Here is an 11,996-nt window from a genome sequence, read left to right on the forward strand (position 1 = left end):
CCCCCTGGACAGGCCGGGAAGGGCTGCCCCTGCAGGCAGGACTCTCACCCATGCTCCAGCACCCACCTTGGCACCCTCAGTTCATGCCTCTGCTCCCATCAGCATGCAGGCCTTGCCCCACCTCTAGTCTGGAAATCACCTTAACATGCTGTTGTCATCTCCTCCCTTCTAGTCTCCCACGTTCCGCCAAAAATCCAAGAGGCTTGTTTGCAAACTGCCATCTTGGTGCCTGGGGGTGCGACGGAACAGAAAGGTTCTGGGATTGAGCGCTATCAGCGGTGCCTCTTACTGGCTGCAGGTGGCCCCTGAGAAGTTATTTACTTTGAGTCTCAGTTTTCTCATCCTCAAAGTAGACGTAGTAGTTCCCTTCCTGCAATGGTGGATGTCAAGGCCAGCACAGTGATTAGGAAATATCACCCCATCCCACCACGAGGGCAGCGATTCTCATCCATTTCATTCATTGATGTAGTCCCAGCACCTAGACTGCGGTGGGGCACCTGGTGGTAGCTCAGTACACATTTCCTGAAGGAATTAGGGGAAATTTGAACTAGCTGCCATAGAAGCCATCTTCATTCAAACTCTCCATCTCCTACAAAATTATTGTTTTACCCACAAAACTATTCTAATGCCACTTCCTATAAAGAGACCCAAACCTTCTCAAATATTAGTGCATTTCACTCCTCCCTTCAAAGCCAACCTCCCGCACCAAGTGGTCCCTGCTTTCTGCCTCCTCTCCCTGCACACTCGCCCTCCTCGAGGCATCTGCATCCTCCTTCTTTTAAAAACAAGGAAACTGAGGCTAGAGAGGTAAGTGGCAGACTCAGTGACTAGAGAAGCAGGGGTATGGACCCAGTTTATTCAGGCCCTAGTGCTTCTGTTTTTCACCATTGTCCTGCCCTTCTGTCCGGTGGTTCCTGAAACCACCTCCCAGGATCTGCTGGCACCCAGCTCCACAGCAGGGAGGAGCCACACTGCCCAGTCTCCCTTCTCCAAGTCCTCCTCTCCCTCTCCTGTGGCTCACTCTCTCTCTCTCACCTAAAGTGTTCCTGGGGATTTCTGTAATAATTAGTCACATCTCTTCTTCCTCCGAGTTACAGCCCATTAGGAAACAGGATGCTGGAGTCAGGCAGATGGTGTGCTAGTTTGGATAATTCAGTAAATAGTCACAGTCCTCTGGGCTCCCCGGAGTGGGCAGAGCAGATTTCCCTGGCCCACTGAGGTTGGGCTTGGCCACATGGCTGGCTTTGGCTGCAAATGTGACACAAGAAGAGACCTTCATGTGCTGAGCCGCTTGGCTGGGCTTTTGTGCTTCTGCCATCACCATGGCTCTTGCTCTGGGTGGTCCACTGGCCCTGGGGGAAGGAAAAGTACAGGGAGCAGACCTTCACCCAAACCAAAGCCTTGGGGCCGATCCCAACACCCAAAAGGAGCAAGAAGAAAGTGTTATTTTAAACCACTAAGTTAGAGGGTTTGCAGCTTTATTATAGCAACAAATAAGAGAGACAGATGGGGATCCAAAAACCAGATTCCTAACTGATAAGGCTGACGGGGTAATCCTGACATCCTCCCCCACAGCCCGAACTGCCTCCAGCCACACTCATCACTCATGACTGTGCCGGAGAGGTGGCACCGAGCCATCCCATCCAAACCTGCAGCTGCCCGTCGAGCCCAGAGAAATGTAAGATGCCATGCGTTCGGATCTTCAGGTACCTGAAGGCTCAGACTCCTCACGTTTCCACCTTTGTTCCTGGAAACCTTTGTGAAAGGTGATCATCCACTTCCATGACTCAGCACGGCCAAGGCCACGGTGTCAGGGCTGGAATGAACGTCAGGGTGGGGGTCAGGTGTGATGGGGCGGTGCTGGCCCTGGCAGCCCTCCTGGGTGCCCCTCCAGTTACTGCTCTTTTTATGAATGCTGCCTGCCTCGGCTCCCGGGTCTCAACTTGATTTGTGATCACTGACTTTCAACCCAGAGGTAAGCACAGAGGGGGAAAAAAAAAAAAAAGAGTAAATCACTAAGGACTGCACTATGTAGCTTCTAGTACTCTGAGGTTTTTCTGTGAAAGCAATGAAAGGAATCCCCTTCTATGTCACTGAGCTGTGGTCAGGAGCTTCCGGCTTCCGAGGGTGCCCTCCGTGACCCCAGGCAGGTCACCTCGCCTCTGAGCTTCTCTCTGCTCCTCCACAGTGTGAGGGTGGGGACGTCCCCTGCCTCCCCCGCAGAGCTGTGGTGAGCTGCAAATGACATCAAGTCAAGATGTGGAGGCACTTGGAAAATCACCACATACTCCAGACGCAAAACGGTAAAACAGTTCTCACCTCTGGCAGCCGTGGGCTCCCTTCAGAAGTTAACTAACTTAAATAAAGTTTCACTGGACCGGACTTTTTGAATAAGAATGCCTGTCCTATTGCTCGTTCTTCTTAAAAGAATTGTTTTTTCTATTGTTGGGATGTTCAAAAGACACAGGCTTGGGAGGCCAAGAAATGTGGACCCACCCAGCTGGTGTGGCTCAGTGGTTGAGCATAGACCCTTGCACTAGCAGGCTGCCTGTTCCATTCCCAGTCAGGGCACCTGCCTGGGTTGTGGGCTCCATCCCCAGGAGGCGGTGTGCAGGAGGGAGAGAGGCAGTGGGGCCTGGATCATAAAGACTTGCAGACAAAGTTTTTAAATAACCAGTAGGTCATTTTCCCAATCGATGTTTCTATCTCTCTATCCCTCTCCCCTCCCCTCTAAAAAAAATCAATAAAAACATATTTAAAAAGAAAAAATGTGGATCCAAAACCTGGTTCAAGTCCTAATAAGCTATGTATCTGGGAGTAAGTCAGGTAATTTCATTGAGCCTGAACTGCCTCATCTGTAAAATGGGTATAAGAAATGCCCCTTCGGATTACTGTGAAGGTCATCGGTCTCAATCTCAATATTATCATTTTTCAAGCACTTGTTGGGACCTATTGTGTAGAAGGGCTCTTACCTTGATGTTGTGCACGGTCAGGATGAGGTAGCGGTGAGCCCACCTCGGCTGTTTTCCCAGGAATCTCTGCTTTCCCTCTCTCAAGGCGCCTTTGAGGATCAGGAAGTTGCACGACTCTCCTCAGCAGCGGTGGCTGGAAGGAGAAAGTGGCAAGAGAAAGTGATGGATGCATTGTGTCAAAGTGTGGCGCTGACCCCTCGCTCCCCCGGAGGGGCAGGGCACCCCCATTTTACAGATGAGGAAGTTCAGGCTCAATGAAATTACCTGACTTACTCTCAGACACATAGCTTATTAGGACTTGAACTAGGTTTTGGATCCACGTTTTTTTCTTTTTAAATATGTTTTTATTGACTCTTTAGAGGGGAGGGGAGAGGGATAGAGAGATAGAAACATCGATTGGGAAAATGACCTACTGGTTACTTAAAAACTTTGTCTGCAAGTCTTTATGATCCCGCCCCAGGCCCCACTGCCTCTCTCCCTGCTGCACACCGCCTCCTGGGGATGGAGCCCACAACCCCACCCCGGCAGGTGCCCTGACTGGGAATGGAACAGGCAGCCTCCTGGTGCAAGGGTCTATGCTCAACCGCTGAGCCACACCAGCTGGGTGGGTCCACATTTCTTGGCCTCCCAAGACTCCCAGGTGCCTCCCAGTTTCCAGAAAGCTCGCAAGCTCTCCAAGGACCAGGGAAGATGAGGTGCGGAACCGGCTGCTGGGGTACAGTCGTAGCCATAAAAGGAGCGCTGTGGAAAGTCCATTCTGCGGGGAACAATGAGAAGTGAACGCAAAGACTCATTGCCCTTCGTTAGTGACAACTTTGGCAGCGACCTTTCCAGGCTCCCGGGAAGCCTGTGCAGAACGCTGCTTCCACCCAGAAGCACATCATCATTTATATGAATGAAAATGAGTGCAAACAGATTGTCGGGATGTCTGTTAACATCACCTCTTTTTTCTTTCAAGGAATCCCCTCCGTAATTACATTTTGCCTGTCAGTTCATAAATTTTTCTTATTACAAACTGGCCATTATTGATTGCTTTTTAAAAGTACTAAAAGTGAGCCCAAAGCAGTAGATCTCTCGGTAAATTCAAAACATACTATCTTCGGTCCCGATCGCTGGAGAGGAGCGAGGGGGGGGAAGTCTCCGCGTTCATTGTGGACTCTGAGCAGAGGCAGGCCTGCCATACGTTTCGGTTTAGAGACTTGGCTTGGAGGGCTGCATGTTTTAAGCCACAATGAAAATAATAAATAAAGGATAAACTTATTTGGCAAATGCTGACACTTTGCAAGCCAACGTCCTGTCATTGTTCTTTAGCTGGGCCCCACTGCTCAAAGCGTTCTCTTTGGGTTTTTGGCGTTTATGAGCAAACATGATGAGCAGGGAGAGAGGCAGTGGGGCCTGGGGCGGGATCATAAAGACTTGCAGTCAAAGTTTTTAAGTAACCAGTAGGTCATTTTCCCAAATCCTTTTAAAATGAGATGCTGTGGCCCTAGCCAGTTTGGCTCAGTGGGTAGAGTGTCAGCCTGTGGACTGAAGGGTCCCAGGTTCAATTCCCGTAAAGGGCACGTACTTCAGTTACAGGCTCCTCTCCAGCCTGGGCCCTGATCGGGGCATGTAAAGGAGGCAACCAATCGATGTGTTTCTCTCACATCAATGTTTCTCTTGGTCTTTCCCTCTCTCTTCCACTCTCTAAAAAAAAACAAAACAAAATAGAAAAATAAAATGAGATGCTGTGGTTTTATATTTAGACCTATCTGGTTAAAATAACAAAATTTTAAGTGAGTTCTGGGGAAAGAATGTGTCTTTCTTGTTTAGAGTTTGAGGGAAGTTTCTAGAACCTATACTGGTCACAAGTAAGAGATGTGTCAGCACAAGATGCTTAGATTCTGGGCCTCTGCTTGGGTTGGAAGGTCTGACCAGGGGGACACTCAGGTGCCCCCAGTCCCTCCAGCCCAGCCCCCTGGACACACAGTCCCGTTAAAAATCAGCACAGGCTGCCTACCCCCAAACCCACTGCTCTAACCTGCCCCTGTGGAAAATGGACAGGGGGAGGGAGAGCAAATGAAAACCTGGACGTGTATGATCAGTTCCTGATTCGGGCTGGCTGGAAGCAAGTAATCAAAGCAAGCCACAACGTGGTCTAGGTCGGGCCGCCAATCTGGGCCGGCTCACTCACTAAACGCAGGCAGCAGCTACTGATCTGGCCGGGAAACAATGCCCCATTCAGCTCTCAGTATCTGTTCTTAATATCAACACACAAAACTGGGGACCCCATTGGTGAGGAAGCAAAGCCCGGGCCAGGAGTGCAATTACACCTCAGCCAACCAAGTGAACAAAACGGGAGGCATAAAAACATTTTTAAAGTGGAAATAATTGAAGGGCCTCTAACTATCTTCGCGGTGCGCTTGGCCACACTTGGGATTAGGAAGCAGTATTTTATGTTAGGCAGCAGGGCTTTGGTTTGGTGTGCACGCATTTTTCTTTTTAGCCCTGGATCTGAAGAGAGGACTGCATTGTGTCAAAGTGTGGCGCTGACCCCTCGTGCCCCGGGAGGGGCAGGGCACCCCCAGCATTTGGGGAGAAGACAGGAGAGTCCGTGATGAAACAGATCTAGTCTGTGCCTTGTCTTGGCATCTTTGAAGCGCACCGCCGCCCCATGCCTGTAGATGCCCCCTCCCGGGCCTGGTTTATGGGAGAGGGCTGCCTCTGAGCAGAACCCAGGAGACAGGCCCAGGCCCAGGACACAAAGGCTTTGGCCGTGGGCCCCGCAGTAGGGTGGGGCTGGAACTGGGACACCCTCTGTTTTCTGTCAGCTCCCAGATAAGATGAGAAAAGGTCAGCCCTGCTGAGAGGAGCTGGTAATCCCAGCAGAATCCCTCAGTCAGCCCTCACGTTGGCCTCCAGGCCATAAATCTGTATTTTGTGAGAAGCAGCCCTATTCTGCCCAGCCCACGGAGCTCCCCACTTGACTTCTGAGCAACTTCTCTGTGCTGGGCACTGGGGTCAGAGACGATGAACAAGACAGGGCTGTAGGAGTGCTGAGAGGAAAGAGATGGTGATGCTGACAGAAATAAAGGAGAGAACTAACATTTATAAAGGGCTCACCCTGAGAGCTTTGTAAATAAATAACTCCTTTAATCCTCAGCCCTGTGCGATGGGTATTAGCATCATCCGAAGTTTACAGATGGTGAAACCAAGGCACAGAGAAGTCAAATAACGTGCCCAGGGTCACACAGGCAGAGACAGGCTTCGAACCCAGAAGATCTACCTCCAGGATCCATGTTCTTAACCACTTTGCCCCTGAAGGAGTTGAGTGTGGGAAGCAAGTCAGAGATGACTTCCTGAAGGAAGTCTGGAGGGGCCAGGTGGACAAGTCCATGGCACAAGCCCAGCCTATTAACACTCAGGCGCTATGCAGGGGAAGAAAAACACCTTAACTCGCTGTCTACAGTGGGCTCAGAGCCCAGATGATAAGCACAGGGTTCCTCAGTATAGCTCCTGGACAGCAGCATCTGCCTCATCTTGGAGCAGCTTAGAAATGCAAGTTCTCGCCCAGCCAGTGTGGCTCAGTGGTTGAGCATTGACCTATGAATCAGGAAGTCGGGGTTTGATTCCCAGTCAGGCCACATGCCCAGGTTGTGGGCTCGATCCCTAGTGGGGACATGTAGGAGGCAGCTGATCAATGATTCTCTCTCATCATTGATGTTTCTATCTCTCTCTCCCTTCCTCTCTGAAATCAATAAAACATTTTAAAAATTGTAAAAAATAAATGCAAGTTCTCAGGCACTTCTGCAGTCGCCCTAAAACAAAATCTAATTTTTGATCAGCAGATGACTCCCAGGCACTCTCAAGTTTGGGAGGCCTTGGTACAGAACATATGAGCTAGACACATCCCTGGAGGTGGTGTGGCTGGTGTGCCCAAGGCCACAGAGAAAATCAGTGGCGAGCCAGTGAGCACGTCTTGCCTGACCCCAGTCTCTGCCATCTGTGCTGCCACAGCCAAGTCGGGGCTGTGGCTTTCTCATGACTACAGAGTCAATTCGACGATGACAGGAGGCAGCCCCTGGGTTGCTCTCCCAAGTTCTTCCCACAGTGGACTCCCCTGTGGGCCTCTCTGCAGAAGGAAGCCAACCTCTGGCTGCCATGCCAGCCTTTATTTAGGGAAGGGGTGGGCAGGAATAGTCTCTGACACCTCACTCACCAACCTCACTTCCCATTCTCAACCTCACTTCCCATTCTCAAGGGGGCTTTCTTGTCCTGTGTTCAAACCTAGACCTTGGGATAGAGGCCCGGTCACTCTCCCCGGTCACTCTCCCTCATCTCAACAGCAGTCTCCTTCAGGCGCAAACCAAGTCTCAGAGAGAGCACAGACTTTGAAGTCAGAAAGACTCAGGTACAAAAAATAATTTTTTATTGCTGCCTACCTGTGTGACCTTGGGTAGTTTGCTTAACCTCTCTGAAGTCATTTCCTTCATCAGTCCATGGAGATGAGAATATCTATTTCATAAATTGATGAAATAATATGTGTCTGATGCCTAACACGTTGTCCCCTTCCCTGACCACCTTCTTTCACTGACCACCAGGCCTGGGAACCAGGTGTTTGGGAATGGCAGTGGATGATGTCAACCCAGAACAAGATTCCCAGGGGGATGCTGACTCCAATCCCATAAAGAATTCACCGGGGTGGGAGGAGAGCAAAGGGAGGATCATCACTCAGGGCGTCAGACACCTAAGACCTGACCCATCATGTTCCTGTCACTGTATGAGCTGCAACCAAGGCCTTGTCCCCTTCTGGGCTCAGGTTCATACTAAAGGCCGCAGCTGAGGCCCCGGAGCACATATCCTCCGCAGTCCCAGTGACCCCGGTGTAATTGCCTTGGTTGGGCTGGTGATCCAGGTCAGACCAAAGGACACACGGGAGAGACTGAGACCCTTTGCTTCTGGGATGGGAGTCAGCAGCCCCCAGGTCTGTTCTGGGTTGCATCATCCATGATCATTCCAAACACCCTCCAAGCCACTGCTTCCCACATCCTGGATCCCAGGAAGGCTTTCAGGGACCATATCTAAGAACAGCCTGCCTCCCCTCCCACAGGACAAACATCACTCATAAGTTTCACACAAGCAGCATCCTGGCCGAGGCAGAAGGGCCAGGAAGCAGAGCAGCCTGAGAAAGTCGCTGCCCACATAGAGGAGGACTCACCCCCCCGCCACTGCCTGCGCTGTTGCCCAAAGCTCCAAGGCCAGTTAGTGCGTTGCCTTCTCAGACAGGAACCCCTTCCAGAATCCCATCCCCCCCGTACACTTCCAAGGATGTCTCTGCCCTCTCAGAGCAAGCATAATCATAGTTATAATTGCTATTTGTTGAGTGTGTCCTCTGTGCTAAGCATTTCACATAATAGGTTACCCCAACTGACCCTCACAGAAACCCTATGAGATAGAACATATTATCTTGTTTTAGAGATGGGGAAGCTGAGGCTCAGGCGGAAAGAGGAAAAATATTTTCTCAAGGCCATAGAACTAGCAATATGGAGCCAGGATTTCCACTCAGAGTCCTGTAATTCCAAGATCTTGCTCATAGCCGCTTGGCTAATCAATGTCATTGCCATAAAGATTCCCTCTACCCTTCAGTTCTGCTGCTTAACCATCAATTAAGTAGTGGTCTAAGAAATAATCATACCACTCTACCAACTTCCCCCCTTAATTATACGTTGTCTAGGTTCTGGCTCAGTTATGGAGACCACGCCCAAACACCCTGATTTTATTGGAGTTGACCAATATGGAGATTGGTAGGACTATCACCTCCCTCCTTCAGCACACTCTACCTATATTGATATAACCCAAGACATCAGCACTCTGGGCAACCTTCCTCCACTGCTGACACACACTGAGCTAATACTGGCACAAGAACCTAAACAGTTTTCAACTTTCACAGATTTCCAGAGGGACTGGGGGTGAGTAGACCTGCCACCTTTCTGATGGGATCTCTGATGGGATGCTGCTTGTGTGATACTTATGAATGAAGTTTGTCCTGTGGGAGGGGAGGCAAGGCTGTTCTTAGATATGGTCCCTGAAAGCCTTCCTGGGATCCAGGATGTGGGAAGCAGTGGCTTGGAGGGTGTTTGGAATGATTGTGGATGATGCAACCCAGAACAGACCTGGGGACTGCTGACTCCCATCCCAGAAGCAAAGGGTCTCAGTCTCTCCAGCAGTTTCTGGAATCTTCTCTACCAGTCCAGGCTGCCCCTGCTGCTCTTCGTTTGCCCTGAGCCTGTAAACTCTACATTCCTCATTAGCAGCAAAGTCAATAATTGCACTTCTTCGACAAGCAAGAGTCAGACCCATCCCCAGGCACTCCAGATGCCCCAGACCTATGTACTTTTCCAGAATTTATATTTAAAAAATAATAATGATTGCCTGCTCCAAATGACAGATTCATCCTCCTGACCTGTGGTTTCAGTTTCTGCTCCTGAGCTTAAGTCAGAGCCTGGGGCCAAAGAGCCTTCATGTAGATTCAGAAGATTCTCTCTGGCCCACAAGGCAGCCCCCTCCTCATTCTTTTCCTAGTAAGTGATGCGAAAGCTCCCCCTAATTAGAGTCTCCCTTTAAGTTCTGTAGACTGCTAATGAATAAGAGAAAGAAGGCTCTTGGGAGCCCTGAAGAAATTATTTGAAAGCAAAGCCAAGTGGCCTCGGTAAAATATCAGCATTTCAGTCAAAAGGATTTTTCCCCCTTATCCATGACCACCTGACACGCGCAGCTGGCAGTATATTGGCAAACCAGAGACACTGGCGTAGTTCAGGGAAAGCAGGCCTCTACTTTATATTCTAGAAGCTTTTGCTTGGCAAACTGTCTCCTTATCAACTTGACCCTTCCATGACCCCTGATCTCTCTCCGCCACAACAGGAACTGGTAACCCTTTTTGCCCAATGCTGTCCCAGGGGTCCAGGGAGGATAAGTTAATTTGCTTGAGGTTGCACAGTAAGTTGACAACAGGGCAAGAATTGGACCCTAAAACTATAAATTCAAGGTCATTTCATTCCATTGCTAATAATTCCAACACACCCTATGTGGCGAGAATAATGGAGGCCACTAACTTATTCATTTACTCCTCTACCAAATAGCTATTGAGCAAAGGGTGGTTCAGTTGCTGGGCCTACAGCAGGGAGCCAAACAAAGTTCCTGCTCTAGCCAGGACAAATATAAGACAATGTCAGCCCCTGCCCAGTGCCATTAAAAAAAATGCATCAGGATAAGGAAATACAGAAGGGCTGAGAGGACTGCTTAGAGAGGAAAATCGGGTGGTCTCTAGGAGGAGGTGGCAGAGATTCGAGCAGAGATTGAGTGTGAGGCAATGCTATGCAGAATCTCTGCCATTAGTGGGAGAAAGGGATTCAAGCAGAGGGAACAGCAAGTACAAAGACCCTGAGACAGAAACTCAGACATGGCAGGGAAGCTTGCTGTGGGCAAAGTGCATGAGGGGAATCAAACTGGCAATGAGAGGTAGCAGGGGGCAGATCACATAGGGCTTGTCAGACTTTATTCTAAACACTCTGAGTTGTGTGCTTGGGAAAACAGGTTCTGACTTCTGTTTCTAGGGCTTATCTGGCTACTCTTTGGAGAACAGTCCGGAGGAGGTCAAGGGGAAGGCTGGGAGCTGAGGTAGGAGCAGAGAAGATCATCAAATCCTTCAGCAGCCCTGTGAGATAAGTCCTATTATTATGAGGCAACTGAGACTCAGAGAGATTAAAGAACTTGCTGCAGATCCCATACCAGGCCGTGGCAGGCTGGGAACGAACTCACATTTGACCCTGAGCTGAGCTATCCCAGAACTAGAAGCTCTGAGACCAAAAGACACTAAATAAAAGGGGGATGGCTGCTATCTTGAAGGAATAAAGCTTCCTTATTCCAGGCTTGTCCCCAACCAGCTCCTCTGAGCTCGGTTCACTTGAGAACCACCATTTACTGGGGCCTCGCTGTGTCCCAGGCACAGGCCACGGCTTTGACGTGCTGGATCTCATTTAATCCTCACTGTAGCCCAGGGATCTGGGCAATATTATCCCTGTGTTGCCAGATGAAAAAGATCTCATTTTCTCAGTGCAGATAGTGAAAACATTCCAAAGCTGCTTTAGGGTTTAATTCACAGAAACTTCAGCATTTAATCTACTAAAGCAAAAAGTAATCCCCTCTCTGGCTGGCCCCAGGAGCCTGAGTCTGTCCACAGTTGTGGGGAGAATTGGTAGGTCACACTCACTCACGTACACACACACACACACACACACACACACACACACACACACACACACAGCTGATCTGACCCATGGGGATAATGCCAGCCCTTGCCCGGTGACTCCCTTCATGGCTCCCTCTCAGAGGGCCCTAGTCCTTCCCTAAAGCCCTAAAGCCTTTCTCTCTTATATGCATACACAGCCAATGGCCTTCCTCAGGCCACTGAGCGTTCCCCAAGCCTACTTTGATGCTACCCCTGGCTGTGTCCCACTCCTCACAAAATACTGCACCCTCAACCTAGCCCTCTCCCCTCCCTGCTCTTTCATCTGCTTAAAAACATACCAGATCTGTGTCTGGTTTTCTCCAGGCCCTAGTAGAGCTAATTTGACAAGCTGGGCTGGACTCAGTTGTAATGGTGGCCAGGAAGTTACTGATCAAACGGATGCCAGGTAATGCTTTGTCTTTCAAAAGGGACCTTCTGGGACATTGTTTGGTCCATGGCAGTAAAGATAATGAAGAGTATTACTGACTTAGAAAGGAGGGGTTACAAGAGGAGGTTAAGGGTACTTCCTAAAATTCTGCTACTCCAAGACTCCTGACCTTGGAGAGCAATTCAATCTGAAAATGATTTAAGAACCTGTTGTGTGGTAGGCATGCTGCTGAAGGACCAGGAAATACAGAAGGGCTAGCCTGGACCAGGCACATAGGCAATGACAATGACAAGGTGATGGCAGCCCTGGAATTAGGTATAAGCTATGGAGGGTCGAGGAGGAAGAGGTCAAGTCTTTCCTAGAAGGGTTC

This window comes from Eptesicus fuscus, chromosome 13, assembly GCF_027574615.1.
Source record: "Eptesicus fuscus isolate TK198812 chromosome 13, DD_ASM_mEF_20220401, whole genome shotgun sequence".
NCBI classification, from domain to species: Eukaryota; Metazoa; Chordata; class Mammalia; order Chiroptera; family Vespertilionidae; genus Eptesicus; species Eptesicus fuscus.